This window comes from Trichechus manatus, unplaced genomic scaffold (genome assembly GCF_000243295.1).
Source record: "Trichechus manatus latirostris isolate Lorelei unplaced genomic scaffold, TriManLat1.0 scaffold00035, whole genome shotgun sequence".
NCBI lineage: Eukaryota > Metazoa > Chordata > Mammalia > Sirenia > Trichechidae > Trichechus > Trichechus manatus.
Window position 1 is genome coordinate 7,234,032 of NW_004443971.1, and position 10,173 is coordinate 7,244,204.

The following is a 10,173-nucleotide window of genomic DNA, read 5'->3' on the forward strand; positions in this document are numbered from 1 at the left end:
GCCGTGGGAAGCAGAGGAGGCCGAGTGGGGGTGAGGAAGGGTGGGGGGTGGGAAAGCATATATTGCTGTTTACTGGTTGTTTTCTCTCCTGCTGGAAGCTCCGTGAAGCTGCTTTCTCGTACCCCCTATTTGCTGGTCTCTGATAGGAGTCCAAGATGGCAGATCCGTGCTGCATTAGCTGATAGGGAACCTCTCCATGTATGTCTCCTTGCTCTCTGTTCTCTGTCAGTTTCTTACACCATTTGGTGCTTGGCTGAGTTCTTTATCTCCTCATTTGATGTTTAGGATTTCAGGACTGCTGTTTTCTCTGTTTGGCTTAGTTTTTCGGATCTGTGCTGTGGAGGGATGGCGTGTTGCTTCTGCCTAGAGCGCCATGTTGCCAGAAGTCCTCCTCAAAAGAAACTTTTGATGTTGTTTAGCTCTAGGGATTTTTTTTTTTTTTTTGTTAAGGTCATGCTGAACCTAATAAACGCCCTTACTGTTTTAAAAAGGTAGGAAAGACTTTTCTGAGAAGATAATACATAAGCTCAAATTTAAAAGTTGAGAAGATGCCAGCCATGCAAATATATGCAAAAAGAAAGTTCTCAGGAAGAAAACAACCTATGCAAACTGGGGTATTCAAGGAATAGGCCGATGGAGTCAGGGTAGTTAGTGTTTTCCGAAGCTTTTGACTGCAACCCAGAGCAAGAAGCATGTTTTACACTGCAAACCACTACACATGCAAACAGGCCTGAAATAAAAGTTTAAAGTCAATACTTAGCCTTCATACCAGTGTACCACCACAATATGGCTGTTAAAAAGTTCCATCACCCCAAAGAATTCCCTCATGCCCCTTGTAATCAACCCTAACCCTCTACCACCCAACCATTGATTTGATTGCTATTTCTATTCCTATAGCTACATTGCCTTTTCCAGAATGTCATATAAATGGAATCACAGCCTTCTGAGTATGGCTTATTTCACTTAGTATAATGCATTTGAAATTCATTTGTGTTGTTGCATGAATCTGCAGTTTATTTCCATTGTATGGATGTATGACAGGTTGTTCATCCATTCACCAACTGAAGAACATTTAGGTTGTTTCTAGTTTGGTGGGACTATTAATAAGGTTGCTATGAAAAATCTCATACAGGTTTCTGTGTTTTCATTTCACCTGGGTTGCTGAGTTGTGTTCTAAGTGTATGTTTGACTTCATAAGAAATTGCCAAACTGTGTTCCAAGTGGTTGTACCACTTTGCCATCTCACCAGCCATGTATGAGTTTCAATCTTCAGCTGCTCTGTATCCTTGCCAATACCTGGTATGATCGATTAAAAATTTTTTTAAAAAACTTTCAGCTACGTAATAGGTGCTTAGGGGTATTGCACTGTAGTTTTAATTTGCATTTCTGTAATTATTAATAATATTGGGCATCTTTTCGTATACTCATTTGCCATCCATGTATCTTCTTTGCTGAAATGTCTATACAAATCTTTTGCCCAATTTTTAATTGTTTCCTTACTGACTTTTAAGAGTTCTTTATAAATTCTAGATACAAATCCATTATCAGATGTGTGTTTTGCAAACATTTTCTCCCAGTCTGTGGCTCATCTTTTCATTCTCTTAACAGTGTCTTTTGCAGAACAGAAGTTTTTAGTTTTGAAAAGTTCAATTTGTTAACTTTTTTCTTTAATGGATCATGCTCTTACGGTTGTGTGGGGTTTACATTTAACTTTTTGAGGGGTGCATTAAAGTAGAACATGTCAACGTCGATGATAAGAACACACCTGCAGGACTGGAAGGTAAGTGGAGCCAGCAGGTAGATATCCTGGTATTCTCCCTTGAAGTAGACAACTGGATCCATGATAAGAAGGGAAATGGCGAAGGTGCAGCAATGCAGAGAAACTGAATCTAGACATATTCCTCTTGTACCCTGAGGCACAAAATGCCCATAAGAACTATTCTGTCAACATAAGAGACAGAGACTGCAGGTGGCTATAGGGCAGATTCCCCTGGGGGAAGGCTCTGCACATAGCTACCAAGTCCGACTGATGCCAGTAGTCCTGGGAGGCTACAAACAGATCCTGATGAGAATAGAAAATTACTTTAAACTAGACTTTGCTTACCCAGTGGTAGATGCAAATGCTCCAAGCACTATAAAAGAATCAGGACAGAAGATACTGCAGCAATTTGGACTGCCGAGTTGTATTTCTTTACACCAAGGAACATACTTTTATCCTCAGAGTAATGGTTTGATAGAGAATTGGAACGGGCAATTGAAACATTGCTTGTTTAAAACGGGAGTAGGGGGAGAGATACAGGCATGAAGGGCTGGCTTACAGGTCTTCATGAGTATGTGAGGGGGGTCCATGAGGGGGACCAAGGGAGGATCCCCACTGGATTCCTCTGCTTTAACTGGTGGATCTGGGGAGTAGACAGTGAGGGAGGATGCTGGTTTGCTTATACATTTCTTCCCCATTTAACACTTCAACTTTTTTTTTTCTTTTCCCCCACATGACCTCAACTTTCTTTTTCCCTATCTGATGCAGTGGTCCCAGAACCAGGGGTGCAACTGTGAGTAATGGAGGCAAGGGTGATTCCTAAGCAAGAAACTATGAATGTGAGCACCATCCTTTTTCACACAGAATTGCTGAACATCTGTACTGAAAATCAATTGAATATATATGTGTGGGTCTATCTCTGGACTCTCTATTCTGTTCCATTGATCTATGTACCTATTCCTTCACCAATACCACACTGTCTTGATTATATGCTTTATAGTAAGTCTTGAATTCAGGTAGTATGAATCCTCCAACTTCATCCAAAATTGTTTTGGCTATTCTAGTTCTTTCGCCTTTCCATATAAATCTTACAATCAGTTTGTCAATTTCTACAAAAGTCCTGCAGGGATTTTGATTGGGATTGTGCTGAATTTATAGATTAATTTGGGGAGAACATCTTAATACCGAGTCTTCCAATCCATGAACAGTGTATATCCCTCCATTTATTAAGGTTTTTTAAAATTTCTTTTATTAGTTTTAAGCTGTCTTATTATTCAAATCTTGTACATACGTTGTTAGACTTTTATCTAAGTATGTCATGTGTTTTGGGGCTATTATAAATAGTACTTATAAAAAATTCCATTTCTAATGATCCAAGGCCAGTAAATAAACAGACAACTGATTTCTGTATGCTGATCTTATATCCTGCAACCCTGCTGAAGACCTCAGAGTCTGGGATTTCCTACATAGACAATCATGATGCAAATGAACAGAGACAATTTTATTTCTTCCTTTCTAATATGAATGCCTTTTTTTCCTTTCTCTTGCCTTATTGCACGGCTAGGACCTCTAGTACAATGTTGAATAGGAGTGGTAAGAGTGGACATCCCTGCCTTGCTCCTGCCTTTGAGAGAAAAAACATTCTTTTACTATTAAGTATAATGTTATCTATGAGAATTTTGTAGATGCCTTTTATCAGGCTGAGGTAGTCTGTTCCCCTCTATTCCTAGTTCATTGAGATATTTTATCATGAAAAGATGATGAATTCTGTCAAATGATTTATTTGCATCTATTAAGATGATCATATTTTCTTTTCTTTATAGTCTCTTAATATTGTAAATTACACTGATTAATTTTTGAATGTTAAATCAATCTTGCATTCATGGCATAAATCCTACTTGCTCATGATGTATTGTTTTTTTTATATATGACTGAATTTGATTTAGGGAGTCCCTGCGTGGTACAAATGTTAACCAGTGAAATATTGAAAGGTTGAAGATTTGAGACCAACCATAAGTGCCTCAGAGGAAAAGGTCTGGTGATCTACTTGCAAAAACTCAGCCAGTGAAAATCCTACGGAGCACAGGGTTCTACTCTGACACACATGGGGTCACCATAAGTTGGGGTCAACTTAATAGCAACTGGTAACCAATGGATTTGATTTCTAGTATTTTGTTGAGGATTTCTGGCTCTCTGTTCATCAAGGATATTGTCTGTAATTTTCTTGTAATGTCTTTGCCTGGTTTTGGCATCAGGTTGATACTATCTTCAAAAACGAGTTGGGAGGTGTTCCCTCCCCTTGTATTTTCTTGAAGAGTTTGCATAGAATTGCTATTATTTATTCCTTATATATTTGGTAGAATTCCCCAGTGAAGCCATCTGGGCCTGGGGTTCTCTTTGGGATAAGGTTTTAAAGTACAAATTCTATTTCTTTAATAGATATAGGACTATTCAGGTTATCTATATCTTTGAGTGTATTTTGGTATCTAATGTCTTTCAAGGAGTTTCTTAGTTTCATCTAAGTTGTCAAACTTGTAAGCATAAAGGTGTTCATAATATTCCCTTAATATCCTTTCAATGCCTGCAGAATATGTAATAATATCCTCTTTTTCATTCTTGATATTGGCAATTTGTGTCTTTGTTTTTTCTTTGCAGTCTGACCATAAGTTTATCCATTTTATTGGCCTACAAGAACCAGCTTTCGGTTTCATTAATTTTCTCTTTTCAATTTCATTGGTTTCTGCTCTATCTTTATTATTTCCTTCCATCTGCTTGCATTGGGTTTAGGTTTCTTTAAGGAGGAAACTTAGATCATCGATTTGAGACTTTTCTTTTTTTCTAATATGAGCATTCTGTGCTACAAATATCTCAATAAGCAATGTATCCCACAAATTTCGATATGTTGTGTTTTCATTTTTATTCAATTCAAAGTATTTTCTAATGTCTGTTCTGACTTCCTCTTTGACTTATGGGTTATTTAGAAGTGTACTGCATAATTTCCAAATATTTGAGGATTTTCCAGAAATCTTTGTTACTGACTTTTACTTTCATTCCATTGTGATCAGAGTATGTACTTCACCCCTCCCCCCTCTTTTTAATTTCCCATTTGATAGTTTATACATAAAGTATTTCATGACCTTGGTTTCATTCCCCACAATGTGTCAGTATTCTCCCCATTTACGCCCTGGGTTCCCCATTTTCTATCACCCTGCTTTTCTACTCCTTCCTGCCTTCTCATCTTTGCTTTTGGACAGATAATGCCCTTATGATTTCATATAATTGATTGTTCTAAGGAGTACATTTCTCTTGGGTATTACTGTTTATCTTATGTGCTTGTCTACTGTTTGGCTAGGAGGTGGTGGTTTCTGAGAATGACTTCAATTCCAGGTCAGAAGACTGTCTTAGGCCATAGTCTCGGGGGTTCCTCCATTCTCCATCAGACCAGTAAGTCTGGTCTTTTTTGTGAATTTGATTTTTTTGTTCTACAATTTTCTCCTGCTCTATCCAGGACTCTCTGTTGTGAACCCAGTCAGAGCAGTTGGTAGTGGTAGCAGGGCACCATCTAGTTCTTCTGGTCTCAGGGTCCTGTAGGCATTGATCCTTTGGACTAATGGCTCCCCTGGGTCTTTGGTTTTATTCACTCTCCTTTGCTCGACGAGAAGAGACCAATCGTTGTATCTCAAATGGCTGCTTGCAAACTTTTAAGACCCCAGATGCTACTCACCAAAGTAGGATGCAGAACACTGTCTTTATGTACTATGTTGTGCCAAATGACATGTCTTCTAGCCTAGGAACTTTATCCTGCAAGGTGTTTGGTTATGTCTAAGAGGCTTCCCTGACTATACCCCTTGTATGTTCTACCTGAGCCATGCCTACAATCATGTATGTACAAATATCCACCACCAAACCTCCATCTGCCGGTGGATGAGTTCCTTTAGAGTATCTATCTACCTATTTCTTGGCGTATCTACCTATTTGTCCATTTGTAAATTACTGTTTTTAATACTATTGTTGCAGGACTGTCTAAGCTATAGTAGTTAAAGTAGTTGTTCTTTATTCTGCATTACTCCCAGTGTTCTCTCTTGCCTTGGTCATGTTGTGCTGACTTCCCCCATATTATGTATTGTCTTTCCCTTTACCAATATTACCTCGTGTCTTCTATCTAACTGTAATTTTCCCTCCCTCCCCCTCCCTTCTCTGGTAACCATCAAAGAATGTTTTTTTCTTTTTTTCCTGCATGTAAACTTTCTGTTACTTTATAGTAGTGATCTCATACAATATTTGTCCTTTTGTGTTTGACTTATTTCACTCAGCATATTGGAGCATATTCCTCCAAATTCATTCATATTGTGAGATGTTTCATGGATTTGTCATTATTCTTTATTGTTGCATAGTATTCCATTCTGTGTATGTACCAGTTTGTTAATCCATTCATATGTTGATGGGCAGTTAGGTTGTTTCCATCTTTTTGCTATTGTGAATAATGCTTCAATGACCATGGGTGTGCATATGTCTATTCGTCACGGCTCTTAGTTCTTTAGGGTATATACCTAGGAGTGGGATTGCTGGATCATATGGTATTTCTATTTCTAGCTTTATGAGGAAGTGTCATACTGTTTTCCAAAGAGGTTGTACAACTTTACATTCCCATCAACAGGGCATAAGAGTTCTAATCTCCCAGCAACTTGCCAATAATTGTTATTTTCTGTTTCTTTGATTTGTGCCAGTAATGTTGGGGTGAGATGGTATCTCATTGTAGTTTTGATTTGCATTTCTCTAATATCTAATGATTGCGAGCACTTCTTCATATGTTTGTTAGTCAATTGAATGTCTTTGGTGAAGTGTCTGCTCTTATCCTTTGCCCATTTTTAAACTCGATTGTTTCTCTTTTTATTGTTGAGATGTTGAAGTTTTTGATAAATTTTAGAGATTAGTCCCTTGTCAGATATGTCACAGCCAAAAATTTTTTCTCTGTAGTTCTTTTTTGACTCTTTTGAAGAAGTCTTTTGTTGAGCCTAAATGTTTACTTTTTAGGGGGTCTCATTTATCTAGCTCATCTTGTGTTGTGTGTATTTTTAGTTATGTTTTGTGCTCTATTTATGCCATATATTAAGGCCCCTAGCATTGTCCCTATTTTTCACTCCAGATCTTCATAGTTTTAGGTTTTATACTTAGGTCTTTCATGAGTTAGTTTTGGTGTATGGTGTGAAGTATGGGTTCTGTTTCATTTTTCTACAGACAGACATTCAGTTTTGCCACCACCATTTGTTGAAGAGGCTGACTCTTCCCCATTTAATGGTCTTTGGCCCTGTGTTGATGATCAGCTGACCACAGGTGAATGGATTTATGCCTGGGTTCTCAATTCTTTTCCATTGGTCTACGTGTCTGTCATTGTACTAGTACCAGACTGTTTTCACTACTGTGGCTGTATAGTATGTTCTGAAGTCAGGTATTGTGAGGGCTCCTACTTTGTTCTTCTTCTTCAATATTGCTTTACTTATCCAGGGCCTCTTCCCTTTCCATATACAGTTGGTAGTTAATTTTTCCATCTCAGTAAAGAATGTTGCTGGAATTTGGATTGGGATTGTATTCTATCTGTAGACTGCTTTGGGTAGAAATGACCATTTTCACAGTGTTGATTCTTGCTATCCATGAGATGGTATATTTTTTTCCATTTATGTAGCTCTCTTTTGGTTTCTTGCAGTAGTGTTTTGTAGTTTTCTTTGTATAGGTCTTTTATGTCCTTTGTTAGATTTATTCCTAAGTATTTTACCTCATAGGGGGCTATTGTAAATGGTATTGTTTTCCTGAGTTCCTTTTTGAAGTTCTCTTTGTTGGAGTATAGGAATGCAACTGATTTTTGTATGCTGATCTTGTATCTTGCTACTTTGCTGAATCCTTCTACTAGTTCCAGTAGCTTTCTTGTGGAATCGTTGGGATTTTTTATGTATAGGATCACATCATCTGTGAGTAGGGATAATTTTACTTCTTCCTTACCAATTTGTACACCTCTTATTTCTTTTTCTTGCCTTAGTGCTCTAGCTAGGACTTCCAGTACAATGTTGAATAAGAGTGGTGATAAAGGGTATCCTTGTCTGGTATTTGTTCTCAAGGGGAATGCTTTCAGTCTCTTTCCACTGGGAATAATGTGGGTTGTTGGTTTTGCATAAATGCCCTTTATTATGTTGAGCAATTTCCTTGCTAGTCCTATTTTGCTGAGAGTTTTTATCAGGAATGGGTGTTGGACTTTATCAAATGTCTTTTCTGCATCTATTGAGATGATCATGTGATCTTTTTCTTTCATTTTATTTATGTGGTGGATTACATTGATTGATTTTCTGATTTTGAACCACTGATGCATGTTGTTACGTCGTTAGGTGCCACTGAGTCAGTTCCGACTCATACCAACCCAATATACAACAGAACGAAACATTGCCCAGTATTGTGCCATCCTCATGATCCTTGTTATGCCTGAGCCCATTGTTCCAGCTACTGTGTCAATCCATCTCGTTGAGGGTCTTCCTCTTTTTCACTGACCCTCTACTTTATTAGGAAACCCTGGTGGCATAGCGGTTAAGAGCTATGGCTGCTAACCAAAAGGTCAGCAGTTTGAATCCACTAGGTGCTCCCTGGAAAAGCTATGGGGCAGTTCTACTCTGTCCTATAGGATCACTGTGAGGTGGAATCGACTCGACGGCAATGGGTTTGGTTTTTCGGTTTTTCTACTTACCAAGCATGATGACCTTCTCCAGGGACTGATCCCTTCTGATAACATGTCCAAACTATGTGAGACATAGTCTCATCATCCTCGCTTCTAAGGAACATTCTGGCTGTACTTCCAAGATAAGAGTCATTTGTTCTTCTGGCAGTCCATGGTATATTCAATATTCTTCACCAACACCGTAATTCAAAGGCATCAATTCTTTGGTTTTCCTTATTCATTGTCCAGCTTTTGCATGCAAATAAGGCACTTGAAAACACCATGGTTTGGGTTAGGCACACCTTAGTCTTCAAGGTGACATCTTTGCTTTTTAACACTTTAAAGAGGTCTTTTGCAGCAGATTTGCCCAGTGCAACAGGTCATGTGATTTCTTGACTGCTGCTTCCATGGGTGTTGACTGTGGATCCAAGTAAAATGAAATCTTTGATAACTTCAATACTTTCTGCGTTTTTATCATGATCCAGTTGTAAGGATTTTTGTTTTCCTTATATTGAGGTGTAATCCACACTGAAGGCAGTAGTCTTTGATCTTCATCAGTAAGTGCTTCAAGTCCTCTTCACTTTCAGCAAGCAAGGTTGTGTCATCTGCATAATGCAGGTTGTTAATGAGTCTTTCTCCAATCCTGAGGCCCTGCTGTTCTTCATATAGTCCAGCGTCTTGGATTATTTGCTCAGCATACAAACTGAATAAGTATGGTGAAAGGATATTACTCTGACACACACCTTTCCTGACTTTAAATCACACAGTACCCCTTGTTCTGTTCCAAAAACTTCCCCTTGATTCATGTAGTTTTCTCATGAGCACAATTAAGTGTTCTGGAATTCTCATTCTTCACAATGTTATCCATAATTTGTTATGATCCACACAGGTGAATGCCTTTGCATAGTCAATAAAGTACAGATCAACATCTTTCTGGTATTCTCTGCTTTCAGCCAGGATCCATCTGACATCAGCAATGATATCTCTTGTTCCACATCCACTTCTGAATCAGGCTTGAATTTCTGGCAGTTCCCTGTTGGTGTACTGCCACAGGCGCTTTTGGATGATCTTCAGCAAAATTTTACTGCGTGTGATATTAATGATATTGTTTGATAATTTCTGCATTTGGTTGGATCACTCTTCCTTGGAATAGGCATAAATATGTATCTCTTCCAGTCAGTTGGCCACTAGCTGTCTTCCTAATTTCTTGGCATAGACGAGTGAGCACTTCCAGCGCTGCATCCGTTTGTTGAAACATCTAAACTGGTAGTCAATTCCTGGAGCCTTGTTTTTTCACCAATGCCTTCAGTGCAGCTTAGACCTCTTCTTTCACTACTATCGGTTCCTGATCATATGCTACCCCCTGAAAAGGCTGAACATCAACCAATTCTTTTTGGTATAGAGACTCCATGTGTCTTAGTCATCTATTGCTGCTACAACAGAAATACCACAAGTGGTTGGCTTTAACAAAGAAAAATTTATTTCTTCAAAGTAAAGTAGGCTAAAAGTCCAAATTCAGGGCATCAGCTCCAGGGGAAGGCCTTCTCTCTCTGTCGGCCTTCTCATCAATGTTCCCCCAGACTAGGAGCTTCTTTGTGCAGGGACCCTGGGTCCAAAGGATACACTCTGCTCCTGGCACTGCTTTCTTGGTGGTATGAGGTCCCTGTCTCTCTGCTTACTTCTGTCTCAAGAGATTGCCTCAGGACACAATCCA

General features: G+C 38.7%; 1 protein-coding gene across 7 annotated transcripts in view; it reads right to left on the reverse strand.

Annotated features, from left to right (window-relative positions):
• The window catches only part of LOC101358307 (membrane cofactor protein), a 65,454-nt gene that overhangs the window by 26,632 nt on the left and 28,649 nt on the right, over positions 1-10,173 (reverse strand). The gene's annotated exons all lie outside the window — the stretch shown is intronic.